Here is a 19,000-nt window from a genome sequence, read left to right as displayed (position 1 = left end):
TTAAACATGCTGAATTCAAATGTGTAAGAGTGAAGTCTTCTGATTCTTTCATTTACTTTACACAGTCCTTAACACAAACTTTAAATGCCACAAAACAAAACAATCATTAAAAAAGCTGCACGACCCAACTGTTACTATCCTGAAATGAAATTTAAATTCAAACTAGCTCCAGCTTCCACTACTTTGCAGAATGTAATAACATACAAAAGAGGATGACAAATTAAAATGAATATTTATTATGAACTATTGTACTAATCATACACAGTAATAACACAAAAACTCTTGTAAAAAGCAATCAGCAAAAAGATGCAAAAACTGTAGAACTGTTGTTATTGTGAACTATATGTTAAAAAAGCAACACTACCTTCCACTACTATATGCAACTGAGAAACACAAAAAAGTGAACATTTAAAATGAATAGTTATCTGCACCAGTAGCATAGAGGGATAAAGCCCAGATTACAGTCAGGGCAACCTGGTTTTGATTCTCAGCTTGGAAGCTTGTCAACACAGACAGGGAGAATGGGCATGCCCTTCCTGTGAAGGAGGTGGGAGGGATGCACATCAGCCACACTAGTGCATGGTTCTCTCTGGTGGAGACAATAGCTTTTAGTGCTGCCTGAGGAAGTGAGGGGCATCCTGCTGACATTAATCCCTTTACAGAAGTGACAGCCTGGGAAACCCAGATGCCCACTGAACATCCCACCATGTGCTGCCACAGATGTTGGTTAGGGGTGTGGAATTCAGTAAACGTACTCCCTGGCAGCAGTATGACACTGCACCGGGTGCCTTAATCTTCTCAATGGCTCCACACATGGCATAAAGGAGGTTTGGCAGACTCAGCAGACGATGATCATTTGTAAGGAAGAAAAATATTGGGTGAAAAAAACAAATACAAATTAATATTTCTTAGGCACTAAGAATTATATATTTATTTTATTTACTCATTTGCTGACTGGGGTAGAGTGCTGATCCCAGTGTACCATTTTCAAACTCAGAACAGGGTATACAACCTAAACGAAGAACATAATGATAAAAGCAGAAAAAATACATTAATTAAATACAAGCAATCATATTATGACAAATCAAGTAAACAATACATAAAATTAGACTATTTCCTGGCTCAGCATGGTTGCGCTATGAAAGTGAAGAATACAGTGGCACAAGTTTAGTCAATTACTAAAACTTTAGAAATGCAAACAAGCCCTTAGAAATCAAGTACAAAGTAAATAACACAAAAAAACGAACAAGTACATGGGAGATGCTAACAGTGTCAGACATAAAATATTTTCTGAAGAGAAATTAGCAAGAATGAGATAGATGGAAAGATATCAGAGGATTCAGTGAGAGTAAGACAAGTGTAGAAGGGACAGAAGTGTGATGGTAATAGTATCAATACAAAGGAAATGAATACAGCATAGAGCTTGAAAAACATAACCCTCAAATTTGAAATGTTCATACGTGAAGCAACTGCTAAAGACCTTCAGTTATCTTTTTCTTCAACATTTTTCTTCATGGGAAGTCCTGATCCGGATAAGAAATTTGGACATTTTCTCAATATAATACACAACTGAATTTATCCAAAAGTCTACCTTGTAATTTGGCTACAATAGCCCTTAACCATTAAGGTTAACTAACATGAAATTCTGCACTTTATTGACTGATACATGGGGAAAGAAGAATTGAGAAAGTACAGTTGTGTACACTTACCATAAATGTAGATGTTTGAGTGTATTCACTGTTGCAGTCATTACATTTGGGTAATCTGCTGGCAGGCTGCCCTCAGTCGGCCTGATTAACAAAGTCTTGGGTCCTGCGTCAGATGCTGTCCTTTCTTCCATGACAGCAGATCGTCAGGGGTATAAAAATGCAGCCGATGCCATTACATCAGTTTTTCTTGCCCCAGATGTCAGGTGCCCCCCAAATTGGGAGCAAAATATATAAATCATTTTAAACACAAAAATATATACCTCCAAACAAAAGCAAATACACCAAAAAGACTTTTAAGTGTAGAAAAATAAAAGAGAGGCATAGTAAGAGAAAAAACAGGGGGCTGGAGGGAGGGCAACCAGGACTGCAACAGTGAATACACTCGAACATCTACATTTATGGTAAGTGTACACAACTGTACTATGTTCTTCATGTTTCACTGTTGCAGTCATTACATTTGGGTAGATTCCCAAAGCTAAGGTTGGGAGGATGGATTTATACAGAATTAGGACCAGCTATAAGGCCCTGCAAAACAGCAGTGGCAAAGCCAGCTCTGGATTTAGAGAAAATTGCTAAGTGATAATGCTTGGTGAAAGTATGAACTGAACTCCAGGTAGCAGCTTCAAGAATATCCCTGGTAGGAACACCTCTGAGAAAAGCTGTAGAAATAGATGCAGCCCTGGTGGAATGGGATCTGATCCCCTGGGGGATAGGTTTTCCATGGTGCTTATAGCAGAAATGAATGCAATGGCTTATCCATTTGGAAATAGTTTGCTTTGAAATAGCCTTCCGCTCTGCCCCTGCAGCAAATGCTACCAACAGTTGTTCAGATTTTCTTCGAGATTTAGTCCTGTCCAAGTAAAATCTTAGTTGTCTGTGTACATCCAATGAATGCAGAATCCGCTACCATTTGTTCTGTGGATTGGGAAAGAAAGTTGGCAAATTAATGGACTGATTAAGAACCACACTGGATACCACCTTGGGCATGAAAGATGGGTTGGTCCTGAGTGACACCCTGTCCGCATGAAAAATGAGAAGGCCCCACTGCCATAAGGGCCTGTAATTCAGAAATCCTTCTAGCCGAAGTGATTGCTAAAAGGAAGGCTGTTTTCCAGGAAAGGAATTTTAAGTCTGCAGTAGCAGCTGGCTTCAAAGGAGGTAGAGTGTGTTTTTCCAATACAAAGTTAAGGTCCCAGGCAGGGGTTGGAGCTCTCCTGGGTGGCCATAGGTTTTTGGCCTCTCTGAGATACTGCTTTAACAGAGGATGGGGGGGGGTCTGTGTTGTAATGAGCTGAAATGGCTGAGGCATGGATTTTTATGGAGGAAAAAGATAGGCCCTTGTGAAGCATCTCAGTTAAGTACTGCAAAATCTGAGGTAAATTGGGCACTGCTGTGGTCATCCCTTGAGATTGATTCCAGGCACAGAATCTTTTCCATTTGTCAGCATAAGATTTTCTGATACTAGGTCTTCTCGCCTCCAAAATTACATCCATCACAGGTTTGCTGAGGGATGCTAAGGGAGAATTTAAGTGATTAGCCAGGCTGCAAGATTCAATGTTTGGAGCTGAGGGTGCAGAATTAGGTTGTTCTGCTGAGACAGTAAGGAAGGTGCCTGAGACAGTTGCTATGGAGAAAGTTGTGACAGACTGCGTAGGAGTGGGTACCAGTGTTGGCGAGGCCAGTCTGGAGCAAGCAAAATCATCTTTGGTTTGTCCTGTTTGACTTTTAGTAGAACTTTGGAGAGCAAAGGCAGAGGGGGGAAAAGCATAGACTGATAGGTTTTCCCAGCTGATGGACAGAGCATCCACTTTCCAGGCTTTTTTGTGGGGAGTTCTTGTGCAAAATTTGTCCAACTGGTAGTTCTGGGGTGAGGCAAAGAGATCTATGTCTGGGCTCCCCCATTTGCGTGTCAACATGTTGAAAATTTGTGGTTCCAGTTTCCATTCTTTTGGGTCCATGAGATTTCTGCTTAGATGATCTGCCAAAATATTCAGCTTTCCTGGCAAGAACTGGGCTTTTAGTTGTACTTGATAGCTCAAGGACGTGTTCCACAATGCCATGGCTTGTCTGCAGAGGAGGTAGGAATGTGTACCCCCCTGCTTGTTTAGTACCACATAACTGTGGTGTTGTCCATCTTTACCATTAGTTGTCCTGGAAGAAGGTAGTCCTTGAAGACTGTCAGTGCTTTCTGTACAGCTAGCATTTCTTTGTGATTGATATGAAGGTGCATTTGATTAGAGCTCCATTTGCCCTGAATGCATTTCCCTGCCAGATGAACCCCCCCCCCCATGCATAGTCTGATGCGTCTGTAGTTAGGGTTTGGGCGGCAGGGGGTAGTGTGAATGGCAGTCCCTTGTTTTGGTGGCAGGCCTCTGCCTACCAAAGGAACTCTAGCTGCAGGCAAGGTATGACAGGAATCATTGTTTCCAGGCTGTGAGAAGGTTGACTCCATAAACTTTTTAAGTACCACTGAAGTTTCCTCATATGCAGTCCTGCATATGGAATTACAAGAATGCAGGAGGCTATGAACCCCAAGGCTTGCAGTATTTGCCTTGCTGATAGCAGGGTTTCTGTGGCCACCTGTTTGAAGTAAGTCACCAACTGAATTTGCTTTTCTGGCGCAAGGTAAGTGATCTGGGCAGTTGTATTCAAGCTTGCACCAAGGAATGTTATTTTTGAGAGGGTACTAGTTGTGATTTATTTTCGTTTATGGTGTACCTTAGACAAGTTAGAACCCTTTTTACAAACGCCAGATGTTTTAGAAGAATGGCCTTGTTTTCTGCCTGAATTAGACAATTGTCCAGGTATGGATATATTTGAATATTTCTTTGCCTGCAAAATGCAATTACTGGAGCCAGGCACTTTGTAAAGACCTTGGGAGCAGTAGATGAGCCAAAGGGCAGTGCAGAGAACTGATAATGCAAAAAGCCTCCTTTGAAGCGGAGGTACCTTCTGCAAGATTCCCTGATTGGGATATGCAGGTATGCCTCTTTTAGATCTAGAGTTGCCAACCAGGCATCTTTGCCTAGCATATGAAGTAACTGGTGAAGAGTCAGCATCTTGAATTCTGGAATGTCCAGGAAAGTGTTTAGAGTAGACAAGTCCAGAATTGGACGCCATGATTTGTCTTTTCTGGGTACCAGGAAAAGTCTGGAATAGAAACCTTGTCCCTATTTCCCTTCTGGTACTAGTTGAATAGCCCCCATTTTTAAGAGGGAAAGTACTTGTTTCTGAGCCTCTGCCCACTGATTTGGGGGCAGGTCTGGCCATCCGCTTGGAGTTGGCAACGTGTGGAAATGAAACCTGTATCCCTGGGACACTGTATTTAAAACCAATTTGTCCTGGGTTATAAGCTGCCAGTTTTTTGCATGAAGTGCCAGTTTTCCCCCTAAAGGGGTGGCTAAAAGGTAAGTGCTTGGTAATTTTAAAGGAAAGTCATTGAGACTGTTTACCACTTGGAGGTGTCTTGTTGCTTCCAGATTTGGAAGAGGAGGCACCGCATTGCTTAGTTCTGAAAGTCCCTTGGGACTGAAAGTTGGTGCTTTTGGCATATCTGGGTCTGGCTTGTGTGGTTCTGGAAGGAACTGGAAAGGACCAGTTCTTAGTACGCCAGTGCCTACTAAATCTTGGAGGTTGTACTTGTAAGAAATCTTTCGCAGTCTGCAGAGATTTAGCCTTATCTTCCATCTTTTTTTAGAACTTCTACAGCCTTATTGCCAAACAGACAGCCCTGCTGCAAAGGAGCATCCAACAATTTTGCTTTAACATGAACAGGCAGAGATTGCTCCTTACGCCAAGCATGCCTTCTAAGCACAGACCCAGTAACAGCAGCCCTGCAAGAGGCCTCCAAAAAATCAAAACCACATTGCAAAGTATGTTTTCCAACTTGTTTAACTGAATGCAATAAATCCTGTAAATCTTTATTTTCCACACAGTCAGAAATCAACATCATTTTCTGTTTTAGCAGTCCCATGATATGCTGCTGATATTTTAGCATATGGAATTGACAGTTTAAAGCCCTGATTGCCAAGGTTGCAGAAGTATAAACCTTCTTACCCCATCTATCCAGCACCCTGGAACCTCTATCAGAAAGGGTAGGATTTTTAGCAGTAGAAGCCTTAATGCCCTTGGGGCCTTGAGAAATAGTTTCAGGATCCGCAACAGGATTTTTGAAAAGGAATTTGTGGGAGTCAAGAACCCTGTAGTATCTGTCTGGCTTACAAGGAGCCAGAGGCAGAGAATCAGGAGCCGTACTAGATTCTGAAAACACATCATCAACAATGTCTAGTACAGGAGAATGTCTAATACAGGAGGTATAGCCAAAGGCCTATGCTGAGGAGGAAGAAGAAGAAAATTCCTAAGCCTCTTTTTGGATTCAGAGAAATCCTGACTTTCCCAGTGGAAATGTTCCCTTAAGGTATGTAAAGTCTCCCCAAAAGAAAAATCCTCAGCGGGAGAAGCAGAAGGAATTGAATCCTCTGCATCAGATTCCTCGTAAGTAGGTATAGACAAATCCTGGTCATAAGAAGAGTCAGAAGAAATAGAATCCTGTTCAGAAGATTCATAGTCAGGTTCAGGCCTAGGCCTCTTTGAAGGAGGGGGTTGGCTACCCCTGATTAGAGTAATTAAATCTTCAGCCATTTTGATCATTTGTTTTTTAGGCATAGGGGCCTGCACATGTGGCCTAGGCGTCGGTTTTTTAGACATAGATCGAGATTTTGGCCCTAATATTGAAGATGTCATCGGTTTAATATACAAATCTGTAGGCTTGAATACACCCTCAGAAGCTGGTACCAACTCAGAATGGGTCTCAGTAGAGGCCTGCGAATCAGAAGTAGCGGGTTATCAGAGGCTGCAAAAGCGCCTCACTGAGTACCGGCGAACTGGCGACTGGTGTAGGAGAAGTGTCGTCAGCGGTTTTGGACCTCAACGGCCTGTCTCTGTCTTTTTCTTTGCGTTTTTTAGGTATTCTGGTAGTCAGATTGCTAACCAACGTCATTTCTGGATAATTAAACTGTGATCCAAAATATTTAGAAGCAAAAATGTACCGACGACAGATAGTGCGTTTATTAAATAAAGCACAGAACCGACAGCAAGGTACATCGTGGTCAGGGCCTAGGCAAGGAATACAGTACAAGTGAAAATCCGTATGAGGTATTTGCTTCCCAAAAGTAACACAATTATTAACTTCAAAAATTTCAGGAGTCGGCCCACCAGCACTTGCGAACTGCTTTGGGCACCGCGGGGCAAGAAAGAATGATGTAATGGCATCGGCTGCATGTTTTATACCCCTGATGACCTGACATCATGGAAGACAAACAGCAACTGACGCAGGACCCAAGACTTTGTTAATCAGGCCGACTGAGGGCAACCTACCAGCAGATTACCCAAATGTAATGACTGCAACAGTGAAACATGAAGAACATCAGATCATTCTGTACTGTACTCTCACAGCCAGTTTTAGGCACCAGTGAACCCTGCTGTCGCTGGACCCCCAAACTTATCTTATTTTAATATTTTGTTATATTTGTCAAACCAACAAAACCTAGTCCAGCAGTCTTGTGTACTTAATAAACTAAGTGGGTAATAATAACTCTTAGTATAAAGAATCCGAGGGATTGGCACCACTTCTTTAAAAAGTTATTTATGTCTCTGGTTGTAGTAAGAGTGTTTTATCAAGCAGCAGGCTTCGTCATTTCATTTCATTAAATGTTTTACCACTGGCACAATGCCCTTGACTTAGTTAAATCCTGCTGGTGGGCATTCTCTCCACTAAAACTATCACAGCTGATTTAAACAAATACTACACCCTTGGCTGTGAGGGTCCCCCAATCATCTTTAATTGTGTGAGGTCCCTGCAAAAACTGCTGCTAGTTGTGAGCAAATGAGGAAAGAACAAAACAAAAAAACAAAAGACTATTCATTCCTTCTCCATTTACATGCTTTATCATAAACAGGGTTGGGATATGACCCTGTTAGGATAAAGCCAATATTCAGTGAAAGAGTGAGGTAAGAGCTAGAAATTGGAAGCAAAGAGCAACCAATCTCAGTGCTTTCTTGTATTTTCTCAGCAGATGCTCCTATCTAGTTTTATAAATACTGGCAAGACATCAGATACAATAACTCTCAAATTCTTTTCTCAGGAATTCTGGGGCAAAGCCAAAAATAATGGCAGAATAAAGGTTCAAAATCAGGAACACTTTTTAAATACTACTCTAATTCACTGAAAAAGGTTTTGCGTCAAAATGTATTTTTGGACAATAAAAAGCATGAAGCTCTAATGTCTGGCATTACTGACCACTGTAATCCTCAATGACTTACCAGCATATCAAAATTTTTATGAGGGATGGGGTAAAAACAGCAAGCAGAATCAGGGATGTTCTGTGAAACCAGAGACAGTGACAGATATCATTACTCACGATGACTGTTAAACAGTAGTCACTGGTCTGGCATTGCAGTACTAGTATCAGACACTATATTGCCATTTGCTGAAATTGGTACAGAATTAGTATCGCTATGGCTTATACCTGTGTGCGTGTGTGTCCCTCAGTTGGGGGGCTGACTGCAGTGTAAGAGTAACAACCTGGCTATAACTTCTTTCACTTTATATCACAAGCATCATTGTCATTGTCATTGTGTGTGATGGGAAGACACAACTGCAGTGTATTTACGAGTAACAACCAGGCCACATTTTCCTTTCACTTGCCATAATAAACATAGATCTTAGACATGTCAGATAGCTATATTTGGTAGTGTGGAAGGAAGAGGGCGTGTGTGTGAAAGCAACTTATCAATGTCAATGTCACAGTTGCACAGTGAATAGCACTTCCACTTCACACTGCTTTGCGCTGGTTGAGTTCTTAGCTGTGGCTTTTTCTATGTGGAGTTTGCATGCCCTCCCTGTCTCTGTCTGTGTCCACCTATGGGCTCTGGTTTTCTACAGTACCTCAAAGACCATGCAGTAGGTGAACAGGCATTCTTTCAGTTTCTCTGAAGATTAATGTGTATAGGGTGTGTGTGTGTGTGTCTAAAATTATCACTGATTTTTATCTGTGTGCAGTTAACAAGTAATCTTTCAAAAATAAGGCATAATTTTGCAGTGTTTAGTCACTTATCTGGGATTATGCTAACCAGATGGCACAACCAAAACATCTTATGTTAATGGTTCTTGGTTTACAACCTAACCGGTCATGTGACTCCCAGGAATGGTCTTTTTGTAGCATGATCATAGCAGGGTTAACAGGTTCAACTTGGTACTTGACACAATTTAGTCAATTCATTTATCACTGAGTCATGACTACAGGATTGTGGCAGAGGGAAATGTCAATTGGGTGCACATCTACTGTCACTTGCCCGAGGGGGCGGGTGCTGTTCATTAGAGCCCTTGGGAGTGACCTGGCCCATTTTAGGCAGGCATATTTCAATTAAGAGGATCTAAGAGTTTTAACACAGGCCCACGGTGGCCTGTATAGTACCAGTATCCCTTGCTGTAAATTTCCCCGGTAAGACCTTTTTGGACATTAAAGTCTTCTCATTCCAATCTCATATGCAATGCATAAATCTAGTGCTCTACAAATCTTGAGTGTACGGGTCAGAGCAAATGACAAGGAGTACTTGCCGTTAGTTCAGCACTATCAAAATATTATTTATATCACTTGGAATGTGATGGTGATATCGACAACTATTAAAGCCAGTACCATACTACAGGAGTTGAACAGATTTTCAAGCTCACGTAATCTTACTGCAGGAAACTAAGCTTAGATGTAACCTAGAAAGCACAATGTTTGTGAAATGGAAGGGGGAGTGTTTTTTCATCAGCGCAACAACAGACAGGAGTATTTATTCTGTAGTCCCATTCTTTGCCTCGGTCAGTTAAGAATGTATTTAAAGACAGTTTACCTTCGTGTGTGTATTGCACACTCCAAAAGGCTGTTTGCAAAGTTTGCAAACGCCGAATGGAAAAAAGGTTTGAATGTGCAATGAGCGAATGCACAGTGACATTCGCTCATTGCACATTTGGCATTTTGGAGGGGATTGGAAAATGGTCCCTTTCCCCACTGTAATGCAATCTCAGAGTTAGAATATTAAAGTAGGGGGGTGTGGGGGGCTTGCCCCCCTGCTTTACACTTCAATACATTTTTGTTTCGATATTTATGTTCGAGAATCAGCGAATCTGCTTTTCGATTTGCTGATTTTCGAACTTGCAAAATTGTCGCTGTTATAACTTTCGTGGTTACGATTCGTTCATATGAGCAATCGCACCAGTGTGATTCGGTTTTGTAAAGGTAAACCTTTAAAGACAGTTCAGGCAGTTGGTTAGTGGTAGTTTACAAACATCAAATAATAAAATACGTATTTGTAATTTTTACAGTCCTAATGAGGACAAAAGAGGTCCATTTCATAGTCTACTGATCATTTCAAAAGGGTTATCACATGTTGCTGGTGGTAGGGGACTTAAATGTGGTGGTGGGCCTTTACCTTGACAAGGTATCCAGTAGCAGGATTAGACTACCTGTAGAATAACAGATGTGTTGTACCTTTAAGAAGCATTTCCAAAATCTGTGTGTGCATATAAATATCAAGCACATGTTAGTTTCACTGCCATTTTGAAGGTGCAGCTGGAATGTTAACATCCATGTGCACGATAGCTAATCTGTTTATAAGTTAAAGTTACTTAGCCTCAATTCTGATGTGTTTGTGTATAATAAAGCTGCTTGAACAAAAATGCATGATGCGCACCTGTTTTATCCTGACCTGGCGAGCGACACTACCCAAGTTGGGGAAAGAACTGAGAAGGGTCATGGAGGAACTATAGTCAAAAGATGCCCGACATGCATTATGCCCAAGTAATCAGGATTACACTTTTTTTTTTCTCAGAAGAGGTAGCAAGAAGCATTGTTTGACTAGTAGAAACTGCATGAGCAGAGTATAGGATGCACATATTACAGGATCCTTGCTGAACCATTCCATGGTCATGCTCAAATTCCACAATGGTCTGGCATGACTGGTGTTACCACAGTGGAAGTTTGACCCTTTGAATCTAAAAGGGAGGGAGAATCTATCTTTTCTAATAAATAATATCCAGAGCTTTGGATCCCAGAGGTTAGGGTGGAGCTCCTGGAGAAATGGCTAAAGTTTAAGGAAAAATGCAAGAGCTCAGCATGTTATCTTAATGATAACAAGAAGGGGCTGGCTAATATAGTCAAAGCTGGCGAATCACAGGAGAAAGTACCAAATAGCAAAGAATCGTTCTAAAACAGAGGGATGTAGGTATAATGACTTTATTTATTTGACATTTGTTAACTGGGTTAGTCCAGCTGAGCCAGAGCCCTTTTTTAGTGGAGACCCAGGGAGAAAAACTCCACACACACAAATAATTAACTCCTTGATCTGTCTCTCTTAAAACCCGGCTGCCTCATGGTTTTGGCGTCTTTTCAGGCTTGCTAGTTGTTGCTGAAGCACCTACCAAGGGGAAAAAATGCGGAGGGAAGAAAAGGAGCCACTTTTGTGATTTTAAGTATTTTCTTCTGATTTTTTGTTAAGTTTTACTGCTTTGCCGCCTATTTTTTGGCATTTTCTGGCTTGCTAAAGTTTATATCTGTAACAGTAACAGTACTTGGAACGCATCTAGAGCCTGTTTACTGCATCTCCTGTGTTGCACTTAATTTAAAATCTTTTTTTCTCTCTAAAAACTGCATTTTACCTGATTTTGGCCTAGTACTCAAGTGTGGGGTCATTTATTGCACTGTTGTGATTATTTTGCTGCTTGTGTATCTCAGCTACATTTAAACTACAACAAAAAGAAAAAAAAAAAAATCTTGCTTTTTTCCCACTTTCTGAAAGTTAAGAAAGTTCAGTTACAGATTTGCTGTTCTGAACTGTTTGGAAGTTTCTAGAAGGCCAGTGCTTGCTTGGGCTAAAGGGAAGTCTCTGTGTTCACCAGTGGGAGTGGTTAACACTGAACAGCCTGCCTGTCCATGGAGGAGTGGTTACTACCTAGAAGTTGTAGTTTTATTGGCCATTTTGGGTCAATTCTAAACTCCTTGATCTCTCTCTCTTAAAACCCTACAACTCTCTTTTTGCGCGGTTTTGCGCACTGAGCAGCGTCGGGCAGCGCCGCCTAAACAGGTTTAAACTATTCCAGGCTCCACAAAGTCTGCTCTTCACTTTTTCCCTTAGAACTGTTCAAACTCTCAAAGTAATCACTCTATTCTCTTTCTAAAGCCCTGCACTTGCTCAGCTCTTATAAGGAAACACTAAGTAACTAAAGCACTTCTCCCTCATTGACTTCTCATAAGTATTAGGCTCCCGATTAGTCCTTCCTGATCGAGTGAAAAATCAGTCCCCTTCCCTAATCTGATCAGTAAAAAAACAGTTCCCTATACTAATCTGGTATGTCCAAGGGTCAGTTTCAAGGTTACTCTCCAGTCCAGCTGGTGAATCTGGGAATTTTGAGGCAATGTTACAAGTGCCTTATGTACACAGACAACCATCTCCTCCTTCCAACAAACTCTAATACATGTAAGAGATGCAGTTACACAGCCAAACTGGAGGCAGAGCTCTCTCAACCCAAGACTGGCACAGTCAGTCAGGAGGAAAAGGTAACCACCCACACCACAAATCCAGTCTCACACAGACCTATTGCATCTGCATACCCAACACATAAACACACAAAAACATACTTGGAGGCTCTAAATAAAAATCTGCCTAAACAGCAAAGACCTCCTAAGCAGATATCCAAGCAACAGCCACCCCTCAACAATACCCACGAATCACATATCTCACAAAATCAGTGTGCCTTACAGTCACAGCCCTTAAGCCCAAACAACACACCAAATACACTTGTTATAGGGGACTCCTCTATTGTCCGGCACACTGACGTCCCACTCACCAGACTAAACAAGGAGAAGGTCACTGTAAGCTGCCTGTCGGGTGCCAGGATCCGCCACATAACGCAAGCACTCAGGTCACTCCAAAGCAAGTACAAGTATGACTCCGTCATTGTCCATGCTGGTGTGAATGACCTGAGACGTACCTCCCTGGACTACATGAAAAGAGACATAGAGGAGCTCTCTGACCATGTAGCCCAGGCTGGTATGACCCTGACCTTGAGTAGCATCTTGCCCTCACCAAGAATGATGCCACAGTATAAAGACAAAATGATCAGTTTCAACAATTGGCTAAAGTATTGGTGTCATTCAAAGGGGATCCAGTGTCTGTCAGCCTGGGATGACATGCTCGACAAGCCACGTTGCTTCGCTAGGGACGGCTTGCACCTGTCACTCTTAGGCTTTCGTATACTGGCTAAGGCTCTTGCCACCCCCATAGTGCCTTTTTTAGGCAAGGCTCAAAGGACAAACCCACCTCCATAGACAACCCAAATTGCTACTCAATGCCAGGTCTAAACCTCAAGATGCACGCACTCGAGGCTCTCCTCAGTATGGAGAAAATCGATGTCTGTGCAGTAACAGAAACCTGGTTCAAGGCTCCTGAGAGCACCCCAGCACTACCAGGTTGTAACTCATACCATGCGTTTCGGCCCTAAAACTTGGACCGAAGCACAAAAGGAGGGGGAGTATCTATATTCATCAAAGATACCTACACCTCCAGGTTAGTGGCACTGCACGAAGCATCGGAAACCATCCATGTGCAACTAACAGCGGGCAAAAGTGCCTTTCAGTTTGTAGCCTGCTACAGAACACCTTCCCTGTTACAGGAACCCCACTTGGCATTCCTGAGAACACTGGAGAATATGAAGGTCTCTCCAAACACTATGTTATTGGGTGACTTCAACTACCCAAACATTGACTGGGAAAACTACTCAAGCCCAAACACCCTCGCTCAACGGTTCCTTGAATTTATATACTCTAACGCAATGGAACAACTGGTCACCACTCCCACAAGAGGGAACAACATATTGGACCTGGTCATCACCAACATGGGAACTCTGTGTTCCACACCAGAGGTAAACCCCTCATTGGTAAGATCAGACCATAAACAAATTTCCTTGGACATCCATATCCCGTCCCCACCCCCAGCCAAGGAAATCACTGTAAAGAATTTCTCAAAAGCCAACTTTGCACTTTTCAAGACTGAGGTGGAATCCTTCAAAGCCCCTGGGCCAGAGGATAATACAGCCCAATCCGCAGAATCCTTTACAAATGCATTCTATGAGCACCTGCAGGAATGCATGGATCGTGCTATCCCAAATAAAACCAAGACTCACTCCTCCAAAAACAGGAGACCGGTCTGGTGGACCCCGGCCATAAATAAGCTATACAACAGAAGGAGGAAGCTACTACATGACAGAGCAAAATCCCCAAAAGGGAAGGCATCTCTGATCAGTATTAGCAAAAAACTTTGATCCCTCATAAAATCATCAAAGGCCAGCTTCGAAAGAAAAATTGCCCTAGACACTAAAGATAATCACAAGGCCTTCTTTAGTTATGTCAGGAACATGGGCGGAAACTCCCAGATATGCTCTGAATTGTTTCATAACTGTACAAAATATACTGAACCTACAGACATAGCCAACATCCTGGTAGACAGATTCAGTACAAACTTCTCCCCCCTCCCCCCCCCAAAGGAGCAAATACCTATCCCAACTGAAAGTAACCTCCCTGACATCACAGATGCACAGGTGAAAGCTGCCCTCTCCAAAGCAAAAAAACACAGCATCAATGGGACCGGACGGTGTCCCAGGCTGTGTCTTACACAAGCTCCAAGAAGAACTGAACCCTCACATTAAGTCACTGTTCAAACTTAGCCTTACTACAGGATATGTACCAAAAGAATGGCGTACAGCTACAGTGGTCCCACTCCACAAAGGTGGTGCCACAACGGACCCCGGAAACTATCACCCCATAAGCCTGACTAGTCTGGTCTGTAAAGCTATGGAGCGTATTATCATGGAACTCATAAACAAAGACATTGGTAGCCTCCAGATACTGGACCCTACCCAATTCGGCTTTGTTAAGGGCAGATCTTGCTTGCCTCTTAAACCTAGTTGATTTCTTTGAAACAATTACCAAAGCCATAGATGAGGGCAAGGTAGTCCACACAGCCTACCTGGACCTCGCAAAAGCCTTTGACACAATACCCCACTCGGGCATCATAAATAAGCTTACCAGCTTAAATATCAACCCCTGTATCACAAGATGGGTTGCAAACTGGCTCAGAGATAGAACCCACATGGTCAGAATCACAGGGGCCATGTCCGAATCCAAACGAGTTACAAGTGGCGTCCCACAGGGCTCAGTTCTGGGACCTCTCTTGTTCGGTATATACTTCTCTGAGGTTCAGGCTAACACGGGGGGTTATGGCTGACAAAGTTCGCAGATGACTGCAAAGTGGGGGCCATAATCGAATCCAGCTGACACAAGCATCCTCCAAAAGGGTCTCACAGAGACGGATGCTTGGTGCCAGAGCCACGGCCTCAAGCTAAATGCTAAAAAGTGCATAGTCATCCCCTTTGGGAAAAACAAGGTGCCCACAAATTACCACATAGGTGGTAATCCATTAAGTATGGAAGAAGTAATTAGAGATTTGGGGACCAACGTAGATAGTAATCTCTCCTTTGATAATCACGTTGCCAAAGTGGTTAGAAAGACTTTCTATATAGCCCACCTTATCATGAAAGGGTTCGCATCTAGATCAAGAGAGGTCATTGTGCCCCTCTACTCGTCACTCATCAGGCCCACAATTGAATACAATGCCCCTTTTGGGATGTACCTTACCCGACACCTGCAGCAACTGGAGAGACCCCAAAAGTACCTCACCAAGAGGATCATGGGCTACAAACAGATGTCCTATGCAGCTCGACTAAAGAAACTCCAGCTCTACTCAGTTGCTTACCGTCTACTCAAAGGCGATCTATGCCTGACATACAAAGCCATGTCAAACCCAGAATTAATGTACATGTTCCACCTCAAAAAATCCAAGTCTTAGAGCTACACGCTCCCGGGACCTAAACCTCAACACAAAAATAAATAGGACATGCTGGAGGGACAGATTAATTTCCCAGAGGCTCCCCTCACTCTGGAATAGAATCCCAATTCATGTTAGACATAGCCCCTCGCTGACCCTCTTCAAGCGAAATCTGGACGCATGGATGGGAAATCACAAATTCACCCCTGGGATCTCTTCTATGTCCCTGCTAGACAGAGGCACAGTAAACTAATCTTAAAAGGGTACCTTCTGTGACCTACTTTACAGAGGCACAGTAGGCTAATCTAATAGGGAGGCGGAAGCCAAATACACTCTGACTAGGCTTATAAATGCCCTAGGGCAGATAGCCTAATATCTACCTATGAACCTATAATTAAGTACATACACATAATAAATAGCTAAATAAACAATAGTTACTAGGAGTACAGTTGCGACGGGTTAAACAGTATTGACAAATAGATTCAATAGGCTAATAAGTACTACTGGTAGAAGACAGCCAAAACAAACATCTTAAAAAAGGTACCCAGCAGGGGCGCCTGCTTTCCCCTACTTGTTTGTATTAACAGCCTCAGCATTGATAGATGGCTACTTAGGAGAAAGATTAAGTGCATATAAAGTTAATATTGGCACACTGCAGTTGGAATTTTACCATGTGGTTCATTGACTACTGTGTAGTCTGGCTTAGTGATCTGCACTAATAGACAAGCACAGTTCTCGGGATAATAGATGAGACTGCGGAGATCACTGGACGTATGGCGAATGAAGCTAAAACGGGTCTCCCCCTCCAACCCAAACATCATTAGCCTTGAGCAGTAATGGTAGTAGCTTGTCTTGTAAGGTTGCCAACCAGTGTACATATTAAGGGATACAATTTACAAAGGCATCTGATACCGTAGCTTAATATAATATTCAGACTTTGTGATCTCAACTTAAAGAGAAAGCCGTGTATTGGAAGAAACTACATCTGCCATTTAGAGTTCAGTTAATTAAACTGTGGGTCTTTAGGAAATTGTTGTTTGTTCTAAGACATCTTCCCAAGCTACTTTTGTCCCACAAATCAATAAAATTCAAGGGCTCATCTCTGATATTCCTCGGAAAGGTAAAGACTCTCAAATCAGTAGAAAGCAACTGAATATACCAGCCCTGACTTTGGTATGTTTTAACTTGTCTTGTTTGTTCTACAGACTCTTCACTTTCACTCCCTTTGACACAGCCACCAAGCAAAGTCTGAAGCATGTGTTATTACAGACTAAGTAGGGATTGGCAGGAAGAAGGGAAGACCTCAAATGAGAGCCAACAGATTCACTCATCAATTTAGCTTTCTTTTTACAAATCCCAACACTGGAATTTGAAATGGTAGAGGGTGCTGGTGTTGAAGCCACACTGGTCTGAGCAAACCACTGATTATTTCACATGTATTAGTCTGGCTAAGAGAATCATAAGAATAGTTGAGGCCATCAAACCTAGAATTATGAGATATCCACTGGCAGAGAGTCTGACTTGAAAATATCAGAAACAGTTTCATGCAACTCATCACTTTTGTCTTCAGGAAGAAATCCCATCATAAATGTTGTACCTAGAAGTCATCCTAGAAACAGTAATTTGCGAGATGGAATGAGAAAACATTTCTCTCTGTTAACTTGAAATCCTAGGCTAAGAAATAGGTTTTCTACTCAACCCAGAGACAGACTATTAAAGAAACTGAAAAAAATCAGGCAATCATCTAACTAAGGGAAAATGTGGATGGCCTGCTACCTTCGATGGACTATTATAGAAGCCAGACACTTTACCTACAACCTCTAGATTGTTTACAATCTAAATGGCAAAACAACAAACTGAAAATGCAAACCTGATAAAAATAAATGCAAACAACTCCAAAATTGTTGTTGACTGGAATGTGACAGCATCTTTTAAATCCAAACTATCATGAGGAATGACGGGTAACACACACTGCAGAAAAAACATTTTTAATTTTGGAACTATGATGTGAAGGTTTATGAAAGAAAGATTTAGGACAGCTCTCCAAGTTGCTTTTTTCTTTGGCAAAAGATAAAATTCCTGAATAAAATCTGACAGGCCTCCAGGTTCCATCTTTCTTTGGCACCACAGAAATTCTTGAATACAGTCCTTTGCCTGTTTGATCTAAAGGAACAGGTTCTATTATCCCGATGACATCTGATTCAGAAAAGTAGAGAACAGGCCATTGCCACAAACATACTTATACAGCTTCACCTGAGAGTTTAACCTCTTTTTGTTAGGCTGCCTGAACCTCCTATAATGTTATGCAGGTTATCCACAAGACAAGGGCTGGCCAGTTAGCTGCCACTGCTGCATGCAGAAGTTGGCTGGAATGGTTACGGCCTTACCTCCTTGTATGCTGCCATCACTTATACAAGTCACTATGGACAATGAGGTGTAATTTAGGTACATCCCCATTACAGGCTATAGGGCAGCAACTCCTCTCAATCCTTCCTATTTGAGTAGCTCACCTACTGTTCTTAGCTCCAGTAGGTGATCCAGCTGCCCAGGCCACCTGTACCAGAGGGAGGCTTCTATCCCTTTAAGGCAAAGGAGCTGGCTTCGGAATTTCTTTAGTTTATGTTTGCTCGTGGCAGTAAGTTGGGATTACCCACTTTTGCACCAATGGTAGAAACCTACTTGTCCGTTTTTCACTCATTTAAGCTGAAGAAGGAGATGATCATCTGTTCTGCAAAAACAAAAAAATCTTTATGATGGAATTCACATGACTTGAAGGGAGAGAACTCCATCATAGCCAGAGTGACTTCCTCCTTGTTTGTTTGCTCATGTACCACATTACAATGGAAATGTTTGCAAGTAATTTAAATATCCATGGATGACGGTGTCTTAAGTATTTGTAAAATCCAGGCTATTCTTTATTTCCCAAGTATGTGCCTGTCCACGTTTCTGCTGTCCCATTTTTCCTGTAGCTTTCAATGGCCTGTGTGCTCTCCAAAGCAAAGAATGCAGCATCTGCAGTCATAAGTGGAAGAGCTGTATGGGACCAGAATGGCATCCCTGGATTGACCAACATGTGTTATTGTCCACCACCTGAAAGTACTGTTTTGTACTTACCATAAATGTAGATGTTCAAGTGTAGACACTGCTGCAGTCATTACACTTGGGTTATCCTGCCGTCAGATGGTTCCCCAGTCGGCCTGAGTTCCAAAGTCTTGGTCTGGCGTTGGTTGCTGTCGCTTCTTCCCTGACGTCAGTGCGCCAGGGGGATATAAGATGCAGCCGACGGCATTTTCTTCAGTTTTTCTTGCCCCAGATGTCAGGTGCCCCCAAATAGGTAGGCTTTGCAAATTGCTAGTAAAATATAT

General features: G+C 42.3%; 1 protein-coding gene across 1 annotated transcript in view; it reads right to left on the bottom strand.

Annotated features, from left to right (window-relative positions):
- ALG1 (ALG1 chitobiosyldiphosphodolichol beta-mannosyltransferase) overlaps window positions 1-19,000 on the bottom strand; it is a 634,420-nt gene that overhangs the window by 188,740 nt on the left and 426,680 nt on the right. The window lies entirely within an intron of this gene.

The sequence above is a fragment of the Protopterus annectens genome, chromosome 12.part0, assembly GCF_019279795.1.
Source record: "Protopterus annectens isolate FY-2018-M chromosome 12.part0, PAN1.0, whole genome shotgun sequence".
In the NCBI taxonomy this organism is placed as follows: Eukaryota; Metazoa; Chordata; order Ceratodontiformes; family Protopteridae; genus Protopterus; species Protopterus annectens.
Note: the sequence above shows the minus strand (reverse complement) of the source record. Positions and strands in the feature narration are given on the sequence as shown.